This window comes from Zeugodacus cucurbitae, chromosome 3 (genome assembly GCF_028554725.1).
Source record: "Zeugodacus cucurbitae isolate PBARC_wt_2022May chromosome 3, idZeuCucr1.2, whole genome shotgun sequence".
In the NCBI taxonomy this organism is placed as follows: domain Eukaryota; kingdom Metazoa; phylum Arthropoda; class Insecta; order Diptera; family Tephritidae; genus Zeugodacus; species Zeugodacus cucurbitae.
In genome coordinates this window covers 12,872,264-12,896,337 of record NC_071668.1, presented here as the reverse complement: position 1 = coordinate 12,896,337, position 24,074 = coordinate 12,872,264, and the positions used below count along the sequence as shown (strand labels likewise).

General features: G+C 35.8%; 1 long non-coding RNA gene across 3 annotated transcripts in view; it reads left to right on the top strand.

The window, feature by feature from the left end:
* The window catches only part of LOC128920060 (uncharacterized), a 54,917-nt gene that overhangs the window by 25,680 nt on the left and 5,163 nt on the right, over nucleotides 1–24,074 (top strand). For all 3 annotated transcript variants that reach the window (XR_008470185.1, XR_008470183.1, XR_008470184.1), the window contains one exon: nucleotides 7,064–7,094. This is a non-coding gene — a long non-coding RNA (uncharacterized LOC128920060). The remainder of the gene's footprint in view (nucleotides 1–7,063; nucleotides 7,095–24,074) is intronic.

Sequence of the window (24,074 nt, the reverse complement as noted above, 5' to 3'; positions counted from 1 at the left end):
CGGTCGCCAGCGGCTAAAGCAACATAACAACAACAAGAACGACAAGAAGAAGACACAAGCGCAGCCAACAAAGTTATTAATGTGAAAGTGCACAACAACAAGAATGAGCATAAAATACCAACAACATAATAAACATGAATTTCCTGCTCAGCAGCAATCGCTGTGGCTGCCACACATTGCAGCTGCAGTCATTTTACAACAACAATAGAAATTGCAGCAGCTAACATTGCGGCTAAATGCGCTGCGGTGGCAAGCAAGGAGTGCAATCATATTGCAAATGCAAGGCAACACAGAATTTTCGCTGCAAAAATTCCAATGTGTTGTTGTTGCGGGTTGAAGAGTGCAGTATTGTCCACGAAGACAGGTTGCTGCTATGTGGCAGTCACAGTCTGATTTGGTGGCCAAGGCAACCGCGCACAACGCGCCAAGCCACTAACATGGCGGCCGAGGCATGCAACACAGCGGCGAAGTTGCTGCTGTCAGCTTGTTGCACTTGTTGTCGGCGCCGAATTGCCAGTTTGACTGCATTTGTGTATTTGTTTGTTGTTGCTTTTTTCCATATTTTTACCTTGGATTCAAACACACAGTGGAGCCCGTCACTGTCGCTCCACGTTGCGTGACACCGCCTGTGGCATGCTGTGAAAACCCGTTTGTGCAACACTATTTTGTGCACCGTCATGCTAGCACGCCGCTTTTGGCCGTGGCACTGAATGCGGCCATGATTTTATTGCGTGCTTTCGTTGGCAGCGACACTGCAGCCGAGCAGAACCGGCTGAGTGTTGGCTGCAACAGTCGCTACCGTATTGCAACGCGTTTGTCAGCGCATTGGTTGCCGCATATTTTTGTTGGACGCCGCTGATTTTGCATACAATTTGTTGTGTGGGAAATTAATTGGCCTGCGTTATTAGTTGGCATATTTTACATTTGTGGAATTTGATTTACGTATGCCACATGTTGTGGCGCGGCTTCACTAATTGCAACATTAAGCAAATTATATTAAATTATCGAAATTCGAGTGTTTATTTCAAAACTGGCTGGCTCGTGTACTGGAGTAGGCGGAACATCGTTAAAATCGTTAGAACTTGCAAGTGAGATTGGGAACAGATCGGAGCTCCGATGTCCTCTTGCTGTTTTGTGGTCAGGATTCGCGGAACCGGGCATTACCCAATGGGTTTTCAGTGTGCCTCTCGGCCGTCTAGTTTTCCGAGGTCCTGAGGTTGAAAAATGTTGGATCTCATATCTTCAGTTATCTGGTCAAATTAGCCGGAGTTTGGGAACCGGTTGGAGCTGGAGCTTAGGAACCGGTGTTCCTGAAGCCCTACTGGTATCGTCGACGCGGATAGAAGACTGGACACCTAACATATTATTAACAGTATTATACGAGTCCGGGAACCGCAAACCAACCGGAATGTAATCGGTCTTTGGTCCGCTCGGCATTATACATTTTAACCCCACATTTATTAATAATTCCTTGTTGTAGATGTCAGTACTCTTGAAAATTCAAAACGGATTCGCTGGAATCGATGCCGATTGTGAGAAAACCATGCATATACAATATTTACCGTTGCACCATTAACTGCATTGCACTGATTTAAAATTTCATGAAGCTGCTGCTGTCCGATTTCGAGCCCGCACATACACATGTCCATTTTGTGGACGGTTGGTATTTTAACGAAAATGATTGACAGTTGTGTGTTTGAAAATTTCATATGTCAGTCGCACCTGCAACCTGAGCAACCATCTGTTAAGGACTAGCATGACAGTCGTTTATCTCAGTTATGTAGCTTTGTCAATTTTGAGCTTAAATTTCATAGTAGAATTCAAAAAAGACTTTGAATAGCTTAGTTCTACATGTGGACTGTGCGCGTTGTGTATCCCTTTGATTTAGTAAAGGTTAAATAGAATATGTACAAATATATAGAGTGATGAACTCAGGAGATGGAAGGTCGCAATTTAATTTATGATATTTTTGAAAAACTTCGAGCCGAAGTAGTGAAGTCTCTTTAATCTGAGAAAGTTCTAGATGAATACTACCGAATTACATATTTTACGGTACTCGCTTTGAACCCTAGTGATCAATATTTTCCGGAAGAACTATATAAAACGTAAAACTGTTAGCTGAATATAACTGGTTTCCTCTCTTAAACTATTAATTTTTCGACCGGCCCAACAGGTTCTTTGTCGAAACCAGTCGTAGGATCTGAGAGTCCACCGAATGGTGAACTATTTTCAATACATCGCTGTTCACTCGTGAATTTATGTAAGCACAATACTCCCAGCCAGTGTTCCCATCAGTTTACTGCGCAAAACAAAAACAAACGAAGAGTTTTAAAAATATTGACTTTGTTGGAAAAACAGGAGTAAAACAAAACCCGTGCACAACAAAAGAACAAAAGGCAACAATAAAGAAGTGGAGAACTACGTAGTCATTATACAAATAAACAAATCCGCATTGAGCGAAAGGCCAAATGCAAAGGCTGTAAGAAAAACGCACCACAAATTAAAAAAATACGAGAAAAATAACAAACAATGTGTTATACAAACAAATATAAATATATGGAAATAAATAATAAAGTTTTCATGTAGATAACTGTGCGAAAAAAAATAATAAAGGAATCTGCAATAAATGCATCAAAACCTGTTAACCCATGGTGGACTATGCAATATGTGATGAGTATATGAGTTCAAGTTAAAGGAACTTGGTCAATCCACAATGAAAGCTGCTTTCAAAACCTGATTTAAGGTAATTTAAAATATATGAATTTTCCGATGTGTAAACTCTTCAGAGCTTACAAAGGTCATGTATGAGAATCGGGATTTTTTTAGTTGCTTAGTACCGGTTTTGTTGCAACATCTGATCGAGTATAGTAAATTAGTATCTGATAAATAGAGAACCGTATATATTTCTATGCGTCGTCAAATGACTGCTTAAGCTTTTCGAAGGCGAAATAGAAAGTCGAAAATATGGCACCATCATTATAGAAAACATAACAAGGGTTCTTTCGGATCGTAAAATATCACGTATTTTTATACCCTGAACAGGGTATATTAAGGGGTTATATACAGTTAGACGGCCGAAAAAAGTGCATTTTCCAGAATTTTTCCTGAGAAAACTTTTTAATTTATTGATCCAAAAATTTATACACATTTTATGGTATCTTTTAACTGTATTTTAAAACTTAGTACTAGTAAAAATATTTATTTGAAAAAGAGCTACAGCTGATCTCCAGGAGCTCCTCTCAAAAAAGACGTTTTGCGGTGACCACTATATCTCGGAACTGGATCATCCGAAATTAAAAAACCAAACAGATTTCGTTAAAATAATGTTAAATCTAGTAATTAATCGAAGGAATAAGCAAAATAAAATTTTTTGACAAAATGGCGGTTTCTAAAAAAAAAAATCGATTTTTCAACGAAATTTCGGCCTTAAATTGTTTATAAAAAAAAATATTTATCGGAGAGAAAAAATCTACGATTAATTACTAAAAAGTATATTTAAGAAGGTCGTGTTAAAATTTGAGACTAATCGGTCTAGCCGTTTTCGAGTAATGTTGGTCACCGACTTTGAAAACACCATTTTGAGAAAAACGCGTTTAAAGTTTGGACCTTGTACTTAAAAGCACTCTGAAATGCCTTTTCAAATTTTTCATTTGCTTGTAACTTTGAAAATATTCACCGGAACGATATGAAACTTTCTGTGTGTATTCTTAAATATATGTACATTAAGAAAATGAAATAAAAAAAATCGATTTTTTGAAAATTCTAACTGTATATAACCCCTTAAGTTTGTCACGAAGTTTGTAACACCCAGAAGGAAGCGGAGGCCCTCTAAAGTATATAAATGATAAGTATGTTGAGCTGAGTCGATTTAGCCATGTCCGTCTGTCTGTATATATGCGAACTAGTCCTTCACTTTTAAGTTATCGTTTTGAAATTTTGCAGATTTTATTTTCTCTTCAAGAAGCTGCTCATTTGTCGGAACTGATATCCGACCGATATCATACCACTATATCATATAGCTGCCATACAAACTGAACGATCGGATGATGTGGTATGAGTTATTGCTCATAAAAATAATTTAATCTCCGAAAAAATTGTCCAGATCGGTTCACTATAGCATATAGCTGCCATACAAACCGAACGATCGGAATCAAGGGCTTGTATGGAAAATTTTCGCATTTGACGTGGTATCTTCAAGAAATTTGACATGGGTTACTGCTTAAGGTAATAATATAATCACCCAAAAAATTGTTCAGATCGGTTAACTATATAACCTTAATGTTTCTAGTAAACAACCCGGCTAAAAAGAATTAGTAAAATGATTTTTTTTTCTTACTTTTTCTTAGGTCTTTAGATTTGACACATAGTTCCTAAAAGAAATGCGCCTGTGACGGGTATATTAGCTTCGGTACAGCCGAAGTTTTTTCTTGTTCTCAACTAAATTTAAGAGATTTTTAAAAATTGCCTCAAAGATCTTTTGGTCCAATAATAAATCTGGAGATAATCTCAACTAGTGTAATTGTATAAATTTGTGATTTTGAAATGTATGTATATATTTGTACGCTACCAGCGGCATCTTTTTTCACAAACTTTTCAACGCCATTGTGAATTTTATTATAGCGCACTTCGCATGCCACTCTTAATGGCGACTGAAGTTGACCAGACCGGCTTCGCAATACAATGCGCCGTTATTGTCTAGGCTATTATTACAATGACTTTTACAAATGTACGAAACACCCACCACACGCAAGCTTGGTTGTAACCGAAGCTACAGCGCCACTTTTGCACCTTGCAATGCCAGCTCAGCGCTTGCTAAAATGAGAGAATTTAAGCTAAAGTGCCTAAGTCAAAAAGTGATTTTGTTCTTCTTGTTGTCGGCACCACTTCAGGCAGCGCACCACTGTAAACGTCTTCGTCATCGACGCGCGGTCTTAGTTAGCGTCAGCGACGCTCCACGTCACCCCCCTGAAGGTCTGTTTTTCATTATTGGTAGGCCGTCTGGTCGGCTGAGACGCGCCCAAGAATGCCTTAGTCAGCGCATGCCAAGCAGCGTTATTGCAGTTGCCTTGTCTGGTATGTCGGCTTTGCTGCGTCACACAACCAAGCGTTGCCGCGGGCAAAAGCAACGCGAATAATTTACGGCAGTCAGTGTGTGTGAATATGTGTTTGTGTTTCTAGGTAGGCATATGTGTGTAGACAAACAACAAAAACAAATTGGCACAAACGTATGCGATTGATATGTATGTCTACCGGTCTGCCGGTCTGTGCTGCGAGTTCGTCCACCCCGCGCCTTAACGTTGCGATTTTATAGCTCAACGGACTCACATGCCGCCGCCAGCATGCGCATAGGCTTTTGAACTTTTCATTGCTGTTGTTGTTGTGGTCGCCGCATATGCCTGCCTCACATGCCTTGCCATGCTTGTGTGTATAGGTATATATGTAAATATGTTTCACAAAATATACTAAACATTGCAAATGTGCATATGCGCATATAATTACAAAAACAATATGCATGTTGTTGTGTTGTTGTGTTGTGTTGTACTGCGTGTTTGGGTGCCGGCTCAACCGACCATAACCTAACACAACTTTACAACTTTAACACTCCGGCTTTTACGTTTGTTTGGCATTTTGCGGCATTTGTTTGGCAGCCATGAAAGAAATTAAATAAAAATAAGAATAATGCGAAAACGATTAAAAATGCATTTTATTGTTTTGTGTTATATTTGTTTTTGTTGCTTTTGTTATTGTTGTCTGGTTTTTTATTTAGTTTATATTTGCCATAATTTAGCTGTTCATTATTTTTATGCGGTCTGCGCTTTTATTTCTTGCTTAATATGCGCCGTGGGCGTTCATTTGGAAGTGTCTGGGCACACACACATACATTCTATATATAAAATCTTATTGAATATATGTTGACATACATTTTGACATCCATACATTTAGGCGTTTAGCATATTTTAAGGCGATTAAACAGGTGCTCCCTTAATATGTTTTAATTACAAAGAAGAGATTTACTCAAGATGCCTACATACACATTAAAAGCATAGTAGATACAAATTTATGTTTTTAAAAGCTTTAATAAGATTTGAATGCAGGCTTGCTCTAACTTTAGAAAAAATGTCGTATAGACATATATGAGATATAGAGATGTCTACTAATTAAAGTATTAGAAAAACTTTATAAAATAAAGCGTTATATCATTTAGACAAATTTTGTTGAAATGATACCTGAGATCTCATTAGATTGTCATATATCCTCAAACTGTTATATATATGATCTATAAATACCTTTTTTCGTCACATTTGTTATAGAACCCAACCCAACCCAAATGCCTATACTATAGAACCTTGAACGCCAACTTGCTGATACCGCAAAGACTCTTGGATCTATAAACGAAGCCCTATCCTTCTTCCATGTCCGTGAGCACTATTTTCTTCTCCAGAATCTTATACAGAAACAATTAACTGAAAAAGGTAATGTTATCTAAGAATTGTTGGAATACGCTTAGCAAATGGATTTTAGTGCTGCCTATGCTGAAGAATCCAGTCTTTAAATAGATGTAGGCATTTTTGATAAAAGGTCGCTCCGTTCTCCAAGCATACATATTTCCGTTAAGTATGAGAAATGTGGGCGTAGTGATTTTTTCTGATTTCAAACAATCTTAAATTGACTAAGTCTTTCGGAGAGATGAAATTTCATTAATGATTATATAGAGTTACGACTACGGACTAACGTTTGAACTCATACGTTGACGAGCTTTGAATCTCTGACCTCCGTTTGAGTATTATCGCTCTTTTGTTAGTTACAAATACCGTTATATGAGGCGTGAGCGTGGTTTTTATGTAACTTCGTGCCTATTTTCAATTTCTCTCATGAGATAATGAATCGTATAGCTTTTAGGTTGGAATATTTACTTTCATTGGTATCTTAGGGATAAATATGCTTTGAGAAGGCATTGTATGGGGTAATAGGTTTATAATTGAATATAAATATAGTTAGTGAAACCATATTATTCATGATTTACTAATTTTTTATTAAGCGATTTTTTTCTTTCTAATTTCAGCAATAAAATGGAAGGACCTTTGTGGGATGAGGTATGTAAATAATTCATTTATAGTATAAATCATTTGATTATTATAGTATCATATTATATTATAAATTAAGTAAATAATTTCGGTAAAATCACTGGGGTTGCTCTGCGAAGCCAGATTTGATAATTTAATGGTTTAAGGTGGAACTATGTATATATTCCAGCATATTTTCAGTATATATGCTCAGAAATCTGAAAAAAATAGTAACCTTAGTTAGGAATTCTTTCCACGAAGCAATTTGTAAATTTAATAAGCAATTTCTTGCAATATATATCTGCATACCAATTCCCTAATGCCACTTACATAATACAAATAAATAATATCACTTAATGGCAATCTTTTCCATTTGCCATTTGTGCTCACACACAAACATACATACATACATACAAACAAACATAAATGCAGATAATTAAGATGCCAAACGATGCAACGATGCAAAATAAATTATTGAACAATGCAAAAGGCCAGACGACAACGGTAGTGGCAAGATAATGGCAGCAAGGCAGATAGACAGATTGCCAGTTGCAAAACATGAAGGCAGAGGCGAACAACAACTACAATACTAATATAAACATATATACAAATACATATAAGTATAATTGCCTTGAAGAGGGAGGCAGTGAGACGCAAGTCGACGGCAATCGTATATTCATACATAAATATGTGGACGAGGGGGCAGCATTTTGGTGAAGCAGGCAAATGTGCAGTAGTCGATATGAAGAGTACACAACCAAAGTGATGATAATTTTTCCTTTTTGTTAAATAAATAATGAATAAATAAGTCAGCATAAAAGCACAAGCTGCCAGTAGGTGCACCTTTTGCATACATTCAGAAAAAAAAAAAAAATAAAAAACAAAAATAAATAAATACAACAAAAATGTGAGCGGAAGATAAGATGCAAATATATGTGAATAAGAACGAATGCTGAATAATGAGACGAACTGTGAAGACGAACTGCGGAAGTGCAACGAAGACAAGCAATGCGGCGGCGCGTCATGCATACGAATGGTTTTTGTATAAAAACAGCTAGAGCACAAGCGCATTTGAGATAAAAAATATATAAATATATTAATACATATATATATATAAGCTGTGCATCTGTATCACCACCCACAAGCGTCGGCTTGCACTTCCGGCAACGCGTTTCCAGCAATTTCTGCTGCTGCCACACTTGAACTTGCCAATTATATTTGAATAAGAAATTAAAAATGACAAAACAAAAACAAAAAGTGCATAAATTGAAATTATTCTAGAAAAAAAAGTAATATTATCATTAAATATTTAATAAGGCAGTGGTTAATTTAGAACTGGGTGCTTGGCAATGCAATATTCCTAGAAGTGATATTACATGAAAATATGGTTGAAAATAAAAGAAAAGTAATAAATGGATGAAGAATGTGAAATAATATTAAAATTTTTAGTGAGAAAAACGTTAAAATTCATTATTCACTTGAAAAAAAAATATTATTAAGAAAATTTTTATTTTTTTGACGAGTAACTATTTCTACTAAAAATTCCGTTGAATTGAAAACCATTAAGAACTAATCCCAATTTTGTTGCATTGGTATTTTTGAGGCATTATACAACATTATTTTTGAAAATTAAATAGTTTTGAGTTATATTAGGTTGGCAAATATTCCGCTTTTTTATTTAATTTCTTTATTTAATGCTTTACAAAAAGTGTTACAGTGATCGGATTTAGTTCAAATATGCGCCGCTTCGTTCGATAATCTGTTTTCATCTAGACGCCAACTTCATAATACCCCCGTAGAAGCCACACTCCTTATTTGCGAAGAACTCGGATAGCCACTTTTCACAAGCCTCTTTTGAGTTCAACTTTACACCACCAAGGGAGTTCACCATGGACAGGCACAGGTGGAAATCACTTGACGCCATGTCCGGACTATATAATGGATGCGATAAAACCTCACATCCGAGCTCCCGTAGCTTCTGACGAGTCATCAACGAAGTGCGTGGTGTGGCGTTGTCCTGGTGGTACACTACACCCTTCCTGTTGACCAATTCTGGACGCTTCTGGTCGATCACCTGCTTCAAGCGGTCCATTTGTTTGAAGTAGACAGTATAATTAAGCGTCTGGCCATATGGGAGCAGTTCATAGTGGATGATTCCCTTCAAATCCCACCAAACACACAGCAAAACCTTCATGACCGTCAATCCCGGCTTGGCCACTGTTTTGGGACGATTCACCGGCCTTCGGCCACGACCGTTTTCGCTCGATATTGTCATATGCTCGTTCCGTTTCAGCAGCATATCGCAGGCGTTGATTCGGTCCTAAAGGTTTTTTTGCGACAAATCATGCGGCACCCAAACATCAAGCTTTTTTGTGTATCCAGCCTTCTGCAGATGCCGAGAAAAGAGACTAATTAAGTAAGGATTGATGTATCAATGTAAATACTAACCTTCCGATCTATTTGTGTCACGCTACAACCTTACGTCTCCTTTCTAATCTTTATCTTGCTGACTTTCATCAGCACCATATTTTCCAATTTGCCCTTGGCTGCAAAAAAATTATGACCAGATATTAGCTACCATATTGTGGATAATGAAAACGCTCAAAGACGTTTACGTAATTACTAGGGAGCATAGCTGTTATAAGCAACAACAACAAAACATATACCCCACACACTATAGGGATTATTGTCTCTTGAAGCTGCACTGAAACTTGGTAGTGGTGGAGCTACAAATTAAGCGCAGCTGAGCAAAGCATGTGTTGGAGGAATAGTCATTCCACTATACAACTATCATTAGCTCCACATTTGCAACGCACCGCAAATCCATGCAGCAAGCACTATTAGTATGCAATCGAAGCTACTTAGCTGGCAAAATGCATGCCGATGCAGTCGGGTGACGGCGGGCCGCAAGACATAACTATGCACCCTAGAGTCAAAGGCTGCGATAACAAAAGGTACATAGATATATATGTATATATATGAGGCTGTATAGATATGTGTGTGTATGCATGAGTTAAGTAAAAATAACAACACAAAAGTATAGAGAACCAACAAACGTCAGCGATAATAAACAAAGGTGATTGCAAGTTTGTACTTATATAAATAGTTGTATGTATGTATGTGTGTGTATGTATGTATGTAAATTTGTATTTAAATATCTAAATGTGAGCATGTAGTAGTGCAAATGCATAGCTATAGTAGTATATATGTGAGTATGTGTTTGCAAATGAGTGCTTTTCGGTGCCATTGTATGGCGGGGAAGTGCCCATAATATCAAACACGCACACTTATACAACGTGTATATGAACATACCTGTACCAGTTTGCTGCGAAAGTATGCGCCAAAGTCTCTTATAAATACATGCATCTGCAAGTTTAACACCGCTAAAAGCTACCAATACAAAGCAATACAATACCATACCTCAAACTGCCACGGAGAGATGCTGTCGCTCATATTTCTGCAAGCTCTGCTTCGGCGCTCTTTCAATGCCAATCAATGCGCTGCTACAACTTTGGTTGGCTACTCTCAACACTCACCGTTGCTTTTCGCATTTCGTGTTGTTGTCGTGCTTGCACTCAGCGCTGCGCCGCTGATGCTGCTGACTGCTGTTGGCTGCGCTGCTGCTGTTGACAGCCAACGATGCTGCACGTTTATGTCATTGACCTTTGAAATTGCATCTTGTCTACCGTCGCGCATACAATCCAACCCAACAGCCATGGTTGGCGCGCACATATTTGCGCTCGTATGTACTACATAAGCTTCCAAGCACACACACATAGCCACACATGAATGTATTTAAGCACACTGTGGTACATTTCGTTGTGTGGCGCGGGGTGTAGCGCGCCGTGGCACTTTGCATCGCATCTGAAATACGCGCAGCTGTGCTCTGCAAATATCCGTTTTGACCCCCTTTTTACCCCTTGACAACTCGTTCGTTCGCTATGGTGCTTGTTGTGTGCTCTTGCAGATACTTTACGGCTTGCTCCATCCAGCAGTGAAATGCAAGTGGCGCGCCGCGTTATGGTGGGCAAGGGCGTTCAATGTTCTTCGACATTCAACACAAACATACATAACACGAAATAAGCAAAGTCACATAAATAAGTGTACGTCTGTATGTATTCAAGCCTGCTTGCATATTGGTATGTATGTATGTACATACAGTTTTAGCTGCTACCTCCGCAATATGTGCTGATCTGCTGTTGGCTTTGCTCGACAACTTATGGCATTATTTTTCAATAAAAATAAGCGTACCTTTATGTGTTGGTCCATATATATATATATATATATATATGTATAAATACAGTTGCGTGCAGTTTATTAGCAGTGTGCTTAAAATAATTATGTGTATAGTGAGATTTACATACATATTTTAAGAAGTAGAAAACAATTTTAGTGGAGTACCAGTTTAGTTAATTATAAAGAAATGTATATGGAAGATTTCTATAATGACCTTTTTTATAATTTTCGCTTCTCAGGATCTTTAAATGCAAATGATCTCGAAAAAAACCCTAAATTGTATTTAGTGACAAAACTATCTTGATCCGTTTTGAATAAAATAAATTAAATAGAATTTTCGAGCCGATGTATAAAATAATTCATATTTCATAGAAATTGAAATTTTTTTAACTCATATTAAAAAAAAAAGTTTATTGAAATAATTTTATTTTTTTTTTGATCACTTTGGTATATATAATATTTTTTTTTCTAATAGAAATTTCAAATTTTTTTATGCATATTTAAAAAACATTTAATACTTTTTTTTGTTTTTTTTTTTTTTTTAAACGGGGAAATAATAAAAAAAAAATATAATAAAAATATCAACACTACAACAACAAGTTGGTCTTCGAATTTAGCGAGATTACGGTGTCCTAAGTAAGATATAATCAATTCGGGATATACTCGATTTTGTGCTCAAAGCAGTTGAAAGGTCGAGATGATCGGTTTCGACATAAGAATTTCTAAGGATTACATTACAAAAGGCACTCATATATAAATAAATAAAAAAATTTGAAAAAATTAAAAATTATATTAAATTAGAAAGAGCCATTATAAGAAAGCTCATTCATAATTAAACAGCCTTAATATTTCTTCCAGCCACTCAAAAATTACTTTGAAGTGCATATTTACAGCAACACAACTGTAGTTTTTACATGCCTATACAATTATAAAAATATATACCCATAAATGCCTTTACATTTCCACATTTCCGCTCACGACTGTGCACTGTCTTACACCATGCACCTTTTCCACGACTTTGATTGACCTCCCCTCAGTCTCAATTTGATCTTCTTAATAATAGGAATAAAGAATTGCAGCTTATATATACCATACCACACGCACACTCTTGTATATCCACAAAGTGCGTTTTTTAATTCACATTTCTTATATATATTTTAACAACAAAACTATATCTTTATTCATATCGCGTCGTCTTTCGTTAGTGGCATGCCACACAACTTGCACATCTCTATGCGCTCCATCACTTACCCTGCTCGGTAGCTCCTTGCCGAATCCGTTGAGACATGTGTGTACATCCGTGTTGCCGCCTTGAACTGCTTCCTACTGCAATGCCACCGCTACCCACTCACTTTTGACTTTTTCACTTGTTTTGTTGTAATTATTTTCTTTGTTATGCCCTTTTGTTGCAATGTCGGTTTTTTTGTGCTTTAATTTTAATTAACGCATATTATGTGTGCGATAAAGAAGTTATTTACGTCGAGAGATTTGTAAATAAATTGTGAGTAGGTGGGTTATCAGGCTGGTTTTATTAATAGTGGGGTAGAAAATAAAATACTTGCGATTGGCTTAAATTTTAAATGTATCCTCATCCTTAAACAGAGATAAGGTCATTGGATATAGACTCAGATCCGTCTTTTTCCAGGCAAAGCTAGTTAAGCGAAAGATGTCTATTGGAGATTAACACGAAAGATCTTTATCTTCGTGTTCCGTATTCGCATTAGTATTCTTCAATCTGATCCCCCCGAAATAAGCGCCGAGACTAAATACCGATGATGATCTGTCCCTATGTCTAACTAATAGTACCGACTTCTATGCCCACGTGGTCTCCTTATTATCTAGGACCTCAGTCGTCAACTGGGCAAGCATGCCCTGGTAGGTTTCGAAGCCAGTCTCTTGAGGTCGCTGAGAAGATTTCGGGACCCAGACCTGAATCCAAGGTCGCAGTGGGAGGTCTATGGCCTTAGCTTAGCTGGAAATCCTGGCTGATGGAGATAGAGATATACTAATTGTTCCCCATATCTGATGATCATATGGAGCTCATGTTGCCAACTGGCATTCTCAGTCCTTGGACGCAGTAGGCGGAGGTTCTCCTGATATTTATTGTTCCGTCTGAGGGGATCCTCCTTCTTCTGCGTTCCATGTCTCCTCGCTGTTGACAGGACCTCAGTATGGGTGCGGATGTTGGACAATTGGACAAGAGGCATTGAACTCTATGAATAAGAGTCACCTAAACTACAAATAAAGAAACATATGACTCTTATAAGTGTACATATGTATGTATTGCCATATATATTTAACGTCACGTGATGTCAAAAGAAATTAGTGAAAAACGAAGTGATGGCCCGTTAAGCAACCTAAAAACGAAAATATTATGAAGAAACAGCCACAATATGATACAAAAACACACACAAACAACAAAAACTACCACAATATCATATGCTGGCTACTTCTTCATTTGATATTTACTGCTGTCAATGGTTTTTTTATCGATGAAATTTTAATTGGCATTGCTGTAAGATTTTGACAAACTGATAACTAACCAGCTAAAAACGAATATAAAATAGTAAACCGCAAATATGCTTGCGCTGGCAAAAAAGGGGGAGTGACAAAGAGAGAAAGAAATGCAGAGTTGCTCATTCCACAACGCTGATATTTGTATATATGATGTATACATATATATGTATGTATCTATAAAGGCAAGCATAAAATCGTATTTAAAATCAATAAAAATGCTACCAAACTGAAAAAGTCTTAAAACAAAGAAATACTATTTTTCTACAATAAAACAAACAACACAAAAAGCACACTCTACCGAAAAACTATTAAAATTCACAACGTTTACGAGTTGCTGCAAGCGCACACACAGGCGCATAGAAACATATGTGTGAGCGTACGCCACTCGTGCATAGGCCAAAATAAACGCATACATATGCCAGCTTACATATTTTAACTTCTGTATACTTCTATATAAATAGATGCCTCTACTACTCTACTACCTTCAACCAACGTATAACATTCAGCTGACATTTTTCCGCATGCAGACCATGACCCACACCAATGCTGCGCGAACCAACCGCATGCGAATTTGGAAATGCTACAGCAACACCTACTCAGCACGCTGCCACAAACACACACACCCACAAGCACAAGCATAAAGCAGAGACCTTCCCCACACAAAGCTCTTAGCGCTTTTCCATCACTCAACCACTCGCCCGCTCGCTGCCTTACTACTCGACGTACTAAAATTGAGTTACACTGCAACGGCAACGGTAACAAAAGCGGCAACAACGTCAAGTTGCAATGCCAACAACAGCAACAATAACAACAACATTATAAGCCGTAAAAACAACAGTAACGTTTTTTCGTTTATTTTGGTTAGAGTTGAGAGCGCTGAGCTCTAAGTGAAGTAAGGTAACAACAACACTTGACTGACTTACATAAGTACACACCTCCACATATACACAGATGCAACTAACTGTATGTGTGACTTGCAAATGCTCAGCTATAAGTATTAAGAGCGCGTAGTAGTACGGCGGCGATTTGAGGAGGTTGGTGTACAGAAAAGTGGGTGCACCGCCAATCACTGTTTAGCTATGAAATTTGCTCGGTTCATCACCGAATTTCAATTACAATTACCAAACCGCCATTAGGCATGGGTACATAAGGCATTGCTTACATTTACTTATACATATATACATTAGTAAGTTAAATACGTAAATAATGTAGTTAATGCAAACTGAGTATTGTTTTTGTATAAGAAGCTATATTTGTTCTCTAAAAATAAGATATTGATTACATAACGCTGCTGAGGCTCTTGGCCTTTATTTCCGTTTGTAATTTTAATTACTATTACTATTCGATAAGTAACTGACTACTAGTTTGTGGTTGTATGGCATACTTTTAGGCGGTTTATCGCTGTTTTTCTTTAACCTTTAATATTTCTTTGAAATATATGATTACACAGTACAATAGATAAGAATTAGGAGAATGTGCTCTAGTAGACGCAAGACGGTATAATTTATTTAAACAACAGTTTCGTAAGGACTTGACGGAAGAAGAACTATCATATTGTATATCTGAGAAGGTGCTTAATAGAAATATATCAAGGTTTGGCTTTCCGTAAGCTTTCGAAGTGAGTTTTTGAACAGCTTTGAAGCCTTACAGATGTTCGATAAGTTAGTTTGACATCCATTTCATTAAACTAAAACCATCCTCTCACTCTTTTCTCCAGACTAGATGACACGGATCATAAAGAATTGTTTAATCTCTCACCACTCCTTGTCAATGGACGGGCTCCCGAGCAACTTTCAAAGCCAAAATATTTATGTTGAGTTGACCACGCTGCTCTCAAGAGATCCTCGTTTTGTAAAATTAGATACATTCCGATCCAAGAATGTGTGGGAAGATTGAAACGAATATCAGCTCTCAACCAGATCCCATAATTTGGGTACTGGAACACAGAGGCATATCCAGAAAAGGGCTACTAGGCAAACTAGCTTGTTCGGTAACCACCGTTAGGCCTATAGTAGCAGAATCCTTCCTCATATGGGGTTCCCGTACTATAAAGGAGCAGTTTCAAAAAGCAGAAAATTTTCTCTCTACAGAAAGAAGTAAAACCTCGAATCCGAAAATCCAAATTCTAGTAGGGATATCTTATCGGAATGTTTTAGAGTACTGTGGGTATGGCAAAATACCGTGTAAGTCATATACGATTACCCTAAACTCCATAATATTATATAAATAGTAATATTATTTCCTTAACTTCAATAGGGAGCAAGGAACATAGAATTCAAGACGATCTACAACAACAACATTATAATAAAGGATGAATACAATGTAGCAAATAGTTATTTTTACGCACTCATTTGTATATATGCATAGGTATGTTTTACTCTACGAAAAAGAATGAGCAAAATTGTAAGAAGTCTTAAGTTGTATGGCAAAGAAATGTAGACGAAAACAATATTCAAACAGCTACAAACTTATAAAAGAATAGTAACGCATATGAGAACAATGTGAGCAACAACTGAAGACTAGAAGCGTCAGATAGTGGCAGCGGGTAGAGAGAAAGCGCAACAGCAAAACAACAACAAACATACAAACAACTTTGGCAAACAAGAAATTCACAAGCAGCGACAACATGAGTAAAACGACTGAAGCTTCAATAGGAAGAACAACGATAAAGAACACGAAGAACAACAACAATAACAACAATGACAAACATAATCAAACAATCACTCAAAACAGCAAGCAAGCGAACAACCAACGAAACGGCGAGCCGACCAACAGCATACAAACCGAAATCGTCCTATCCCACGAAACCACAACTTTAAATCGGAGCAACGGAGCAACGGTTGTCACGATGGACGCGACGGTTGGAGCAGCGCGAATACAAAGTCACGAACGGCAAGGCAAAACATAACGGCCAAAGGTTAATCAACTCTGCAAAGCAGCGTCGTAACGAATGTAGCCGGCAAACGATTGATGGAATAAATAGTAAAATGCTTGAATGTGCGAATGTGCACGAACACAACAAACAATCAAAGCGACGACGGCAGCGACAGCAACAACTGCAGCGACACAGCTGAAGGCAGTTAGCATAAAAGCGGCGCTGCACGAACTCCATTCGGTGCTCCCCGGCGGAGTTATGTGTTTGTTATTGCTGTTGTTGTGCCACAGCCGGCGAGTAACATTGACTCCCAAAATGGAGTTCAGGGAGACACAAGTGCTGTGCCATGGCAATGGCATTGAGCGCAGCAATCATGATGCAATAATAACAACAATGCAACAACAATAACAATTATTAACTGCCTAGAAATATGCTACAAAGTATGCGCCGTGATGTTGGTGAGAAATTATTTGAGAGCGCGCAAATATATTAGAGAGAGAGAGAGCTGCTGTGAGTAGATTGCACCAATATTTGTATGACAGCTTTGGTAGCATTAATAAGACTTTATTATGATTGTGTGCTACTAACTCCCTCGAGAAGTTTAGTATCAAATTGGTTATACTACAAATGTGCGCTGTGCCGCTCTCGAGTTACGCTCTGAGCACGCTGCAAACTTCAACTATAACTGCAATTTTGTTATTGTTCTTGAGTTGTTGTTTTTATTGTTGTTGTCAATAGTGGTACCTACCAGAGCTATACAATCGACTTTATAACTTGTCAGCTTGTTTTCGCTACCAAACAATGACAAGTGTTGTTACGTATACGCCATGGTGCCACCTTATGCGGCTCTCAGTTGGGGTAGTACCTGTCAGGTATGGATTTAATTTTTGTTGTTGCTTGTTTATGAGTATATATGAGTTTGTATGCGTGTATACATGTGCTTAAGCTTAAATATTGCATCAATTTTGCAATGTAGGTGCACTTATATCCTTAATGGCGGGGAAGGTCATTAATAAGAGTGGCTCCTTTGCTTGTTATAATTATGTTTATTTGTTTGTTTTTGCTGTTGTGCAGTTTTGTGGGGTATTCCCAATGCTTATGCAATGACTTCTGTGGGTTCATGTGATTAATATTTTTTTATGTGGTTCATATATATGTATATAGTATTAGTATAGTGATATAACCAATTAAATATTGTTTACTTATTTATGATTATAGTTGTATAATAAAAATACGAATTTTTGGTTTTAAACATTTAGTTAGTAGCATATAAAAAATAACGATTATCAAACCTTCAGCAGTAGTATATTTAATATTGAAGTTAGTTGTGGTTATTTATAGTATAAATTCTTTGATATTGACAACATTATAAATAGTATATGCCTCAATGTAGTTATAAATTTACTTTCTATAATTTTTATCAAATATAGTTAATCTTTATCAAGTATAGTTAGTCAAATATAGTTCATGACGTACATTCATAATATACATATAATCATATCGATATGTTTAGTAGAGTAATTTGGTACCTCGCCACTGTACTGCTGATGTCCTTTGATCATACTTCTATTAGTTATTTTATTTAATTTACCAAATAGAGCATGAAAACGCACTCATCAGTGGTCAGCACAAAGGTTCTATACGTACACACGTATATTTTCAGTTCTGGTATTTATCTCTTAGACCAACCACATACTTATATGTCATAATTGCTCATGGAAAACTAATTAACGCAAACTATAAGCGGTCAAAGACTGATTAGCGCATATATTTACATAGATAATAGTGCAATATTTTTTGTCTTTTTCACTCAAGTATGTTCATAAGGTTATTTTATGCAAAAAAAATTTAAAAAATTACGACTTAGAGTAGGCTTTAATGTGTTTGTAATTATTAACATCATAACTGAGTAAGGATATCAACAACCTCATATATATCTTTGTTAGTTTATATGTTGCTGAGTATATTTATTGAATATTTCATGCTCTAATGCACACTTCCACGCTGTTGCACTTACTCACAATCTCAATATTTTCGAGATTTGAGCTCAACAAGCTCAGCATATTTTTGCATTGAAAAATAGTCTAATAAATGCTAATAGGTTCCATCAGCCATCACGAACTACCTTATTTTCAGCTTAACTGTTTATATTAGTCCGTATAAAAATAACAACTAATAAGCAGTTTATAAGTTAGTAATCTTACATTCACTTCTATTTACAAATTTCCATAGAAAATCCGCATTTAATTGCAACTTAGCGCTGGTAAATGATGCGACCACAAGTAGGCACTTCGGCAGCTTATTTGTATAAGAGAAACATTATTTGTATGTATGCAATTTGTTTATGAGTGTGTGTATGTAAATTTCTTAGCTCACTACAGAAGAAGCAAATAATGAAGCACTTAAGTGGTTACAGTGTTTTGCAGTTTATTTTGGTGAATCGGGGAGGTAATATAATTATATTTATTACTTTAAGATTTTTTATAATATTTTTTTTAACTTTTTGTTAAAGATTCGTTGTTTGCAAGAAGAACCTAAGCAAGAAAAATTTATAAAAAATATTTTTTTATAGAAATATATACTAAATATACTATTTTGGGCAATATTTCCTTTGAAAATATTTTACTAAATTGAAGTATACAAATCTCATGATATTTTTTTTTTTTTTACCAAGTTGAAAAACAAGTTCATTATGTTCTTAAATATTTTGTAATTTTGTTTGTGCCATCAATAATGTGTAAAAAGCTCTTTGAATGACAATTTTAGGTACTAGTTCTGCTCCAGCTTATGTACAAGGGCTCTAACTGAGCGTTTTAAAGAGTTTTTGCGACCTGAATGAGTTTTAACATGAAGTAAAAAGACATGTTCCTCCACTATTTGACGAATGTACCGCATATAAGCTGTTCTACAAAACTAAAAGTACAAAAATTAGCATATTTTTAGGCGTTGAACAGTAAACTAATATAGATTAGTATATAAACATACTCTTAAAACTATTCGAATTTACATAAAATATAATAAATTTAAAAATTTAATAATACAGTGGAACTTCTCTAACTCAAATCACCATAATCCACAAAAAACTTCGAGTTAGAGAGACTTCCGAGTTACAGAAGTTTTGACTTCTATTGTCAATTCAATAGTTCGAATTATGGAGTTAGAGCACATCGAGTTATGGAAGTTCAACTGTATTTATCAATATATATTTATTATATAAATAATAATTCGACTCAACTGCACTTATATAGTTGCACAACACTGTAGTTAAGAACAAAATATCCGGTTTTTCTCTATGCTGCAGGAGAAACATCTCAAAACAGAAATATTTTGCAGAAACTGCAGAAACTAGAGAGCAAATAAGATTACGCTGAAAAGGAGTAAACAGCGAGAGAGAGACAGAGAGAGAGAGAGAGAAAGAGTGAGCGAAGAAACAAGTTAAGGATACAAAGCTGTTGATGGCAACGGAATAAACATGAATACAAATATAACAACAAAAGCAAAAACATACCGGATTAAAGTTTTGCACAAAAACAGCGGAATTGCAAAGCGCTACAGTGAGGAGCACCAACAACTAAATATGACAAAGTACAATACAAAAACATAAAGGCAACAACACAATGAGAACACGCGAAACAAGTAGTAAGACTGCAAATATGTCGGCAGCAACAATAAAACAAACGTGAAAATGTAGTAGCAATAAGAAGAGCGTGCTGCAAAAGCATAGAACAACAACAACATAATACAAACTTTGACTGAGCTGAGCAGCAGAACAGAGCGCAGCGCAGTCGCTGCTGACACGAAGTCAGCAGCTAGCAGCAGCATTAGTGGCAGCGCACGAAGCAGCGACACAAAGAAAGGAAGGAAGCAAGTAACAAACAAAAAAATGTGTAGTATTTGCGCAAAGCATACGTCGCAGCATTTCTCTGTGTGTGTGTGTACTTGTGGAAATGCGATTTTGTTGAGGTAGGTCCTGGCCAAACGAAAAATAGGTACAGCCAACGAACTCAAAGCAGTCAACAGTCAGCACCAGCAGCAGCGGCAGCAGCAGACACACAAACAAACAAACAACAAAAAAAGAGGCACATAACCAGCCAGACATGACAGCAACATGCTTTTGCACATACATACATATATCTACGTTTATTTATGATGCGCAGACATACATATATATATATAAGCGTTTATGTATATAACAGTTGAACAGGCAGCTAAGACCGTTTTCACACGGGCAATTTTTGTCGCGGCAATTCTTAGTTTTATAGGAGAGGGGGCGACCAAGGGAAGCGAGAGAGAGAGAAATTCTCCTCTCTTCGTCGCCCCCTCTCCTATAAAACTAAGAATTGCCGCAACAAAAATTGCCCGTGTGAAAACGGTCTAACCGGCCGGCATTTACTCTCATATATAGGTATATAAGTATGTGAATCTGTATGTTTAGCAACATAGTTGATGTTGCGCACCCCTTTACCACCCCTTTTCGGTGCATAAAATGTTACTTGTTGGTGTTGTAAATAAGAGATATTTGTATATAGTAGATATATATATATACATATATATACACATAAATTGTAGAAAAATCGCATCTATTGCATGAGCAGTCGGTAGTAAAGTATATCTGACGATTTCATAACTAGACAGTGGCAATGATAGACAGTCGCCTAAATAGTTAGTTGGTCAAATAAACAGTTCAACAGTTAGACAGCTGGTACTTGGAGCTTAAGTATGAATATTTACCAGTGGAAAAAAAAAATTAAGTGCAGTTTAGCTGGACTCTCAAGAGCAAAAGATGACATTTGAAATCTTTAACGGTGCAACAAACAATCATCGGTGCCATACAAATCGACATGCAAAGGTATTTAGTACCTAGTACATGATAAATACATATATATATAATATATAAATATATTTGTTAGCATAGTTATGTGCTGTGACTCTTGTTCTTGCTGTTGTTGTATGAACACAACAACACGAATGTGACAGGAACGCATTGACAGCGTAAACGTTGCTTGGCAGCAGCATGAATGTGGCTAGCAGCAATAGCACACTTGCAACACTTTTAGTCAGTCATCCGCGAGCAATGTGCGGCCCAAGATCCCGTGAAATGCCAGACGAAATTTGTGAGACAATAGTGTAGAATGAAATGACAAAAAACAAAAACAACAACAACAAAAGCGAAAAATAACTAAAAATGTTGCTTAACATATATATTCGGAAGAATGTTGCAAATAATTAGCAATATTTGTATGCATGTATGTGTGTGAATATTTGAAAAATCAAGCGTAAAATTGCGAACAACAACTACTAACAATTTGTTTTAGTAAATGACTTGTTAGTATATAAACAGTTAAAAAGTGTAAAATGCATTTATATATAAGTGTATCCGTGTGTATTTCTGTGGAGTTAATGGAAAGAGTTGTACACTGAAAAATTAAATCAATGAACTTATTTGCATACGCGTGTTAAAGTTCACATATATCTGTTTATTAGACTTATCCATATATGTATATATATATATATAAGTATATAAATACATATCTATGTGTGGGTGCACAATTCTTAGGCTTATTCATAAATTGCTGTGCTTTTAGTTAATGTAATGTGAAAAATGTACTAGAAATTTACTAGTACATATATATACATATATAAATATATATATATATATATATATATATGTATATATAAAGCTAGAGTGTAAATATATGCATAAATATGTATATCTGTACATAAGTATATAAAACTCTATCGCTTCACATATGCTTGTAAACACTATCATCTGTTTTGTCGTCTGCTGATGCTTCCTGCATCCATTTAAAAGTGAATAGTATGTATTTCACAACTTCACTTAATATAATACAAATAAATAGTGTCTAGTAAACTGAATTTATAGTTTCCTAAAAGCATCAGGATATTTTATGTGTCTACTTACTGATGTGAAGTGAAAACTGGAGGCGTAGAATAACATCTGGGAAAAATTAAGTCCTGCTGGAAGTAATCAAAGCATATTATATCCAGTAAAGAACCTTACAAATGAAAAATTAGTAACAAAATTCCGATATTTGCTGGATATTATACCAATTTACTGCAAGTTTTTTCCAGAAGTAGAAAATATAGACGATTTTCGGTGAGATTTTAAAAAATACATAAATTTTAGACATATTATTAAAAGAATTGAAGAATCTTGATTCCACATTAGCTATATAAAAAAAAGACAATAAAATACCTATTAAAACAATATATTGATATTAATTTAGAAATTCTTACAGAAATACTTAAATTTTAAATTTTGGTTCCTAGCGATCAATAATTTTTAATGTTAGAATCGAAATATATAAATCAGTGGTATCCCTATTCACCTTAAAACTAAATCCTAAAAACTGCATGACTACTCGGACCTTGATACCATCAATTTTAAAGTTCATGAGTTCACAGAAATTTCCACAGTATTGGATATCTAAATCAATCTTCAAAAATAGAGTCAAATTCAAATTATATACAGATCTGAGTAAGCAACTGTGGACAACAGTGAGATGTATAGTCTAAGAATGCTAAAAAAGATATATTATATGAAACAGGTATAATAATAAATACTTTAAAACACGCTGCCTTAGAAGATGATGCGTGTCGGCGTTAGAATTCTTGCTGTGTAATAATATAGTAAGAATTCTTACTGTGGAACTATTTTAAACAAATTAAAATTTTATTGAGAATAATAAATAAGAATTAAAGAATTGATATAAACTAATTTTCCAGTAAAAACATTGCAAAAATATGAATTTATATCACTCACATATATGTATGTATAAATACTTACTTATAAACATTTAAAAGAGACTTTATTGTTACACTATCCAATCATATTTTTTTATTCCTATTATTTTTTGTCGAATTTTCTCATATTTTTGTCTTTTTTGCCGAAAATTACAACAAAAACATATTTACTCAATTTATCCTACCACATAGTCGCTTACAGTGCCGTTACAGACTTTGTTGCAGACACATAAAAATATATGTTCCTAAACAAACACACGCAGATACAATGTTGCCAAGCATTGTTGGCGTAAAATGTTGCTAATGTGACTTCTATTGCCATAATAGAAGCGTAGAAACATCAACAGTTGCAACAAATGTGCACTCACACAAAAGCAAGTAGCAACAATGAAAGGAGCAACGATGTTTTCGGTTATTTTTATGGATGAACATTTGTTGGTTTACAAGTGCATATATTTTTACGTTTTTTAAAGTGTTGAGTTCGAGAATATGTTGAATATTTAGGCAGAGCTTATAATTTGTGGAGATCTACAGATTCATTGAAATGTAGATTTATTGAAACAACTCAAAATATATAATATTTTTATGTTAATTGAATAAGTTTAAAACTTTCTTGC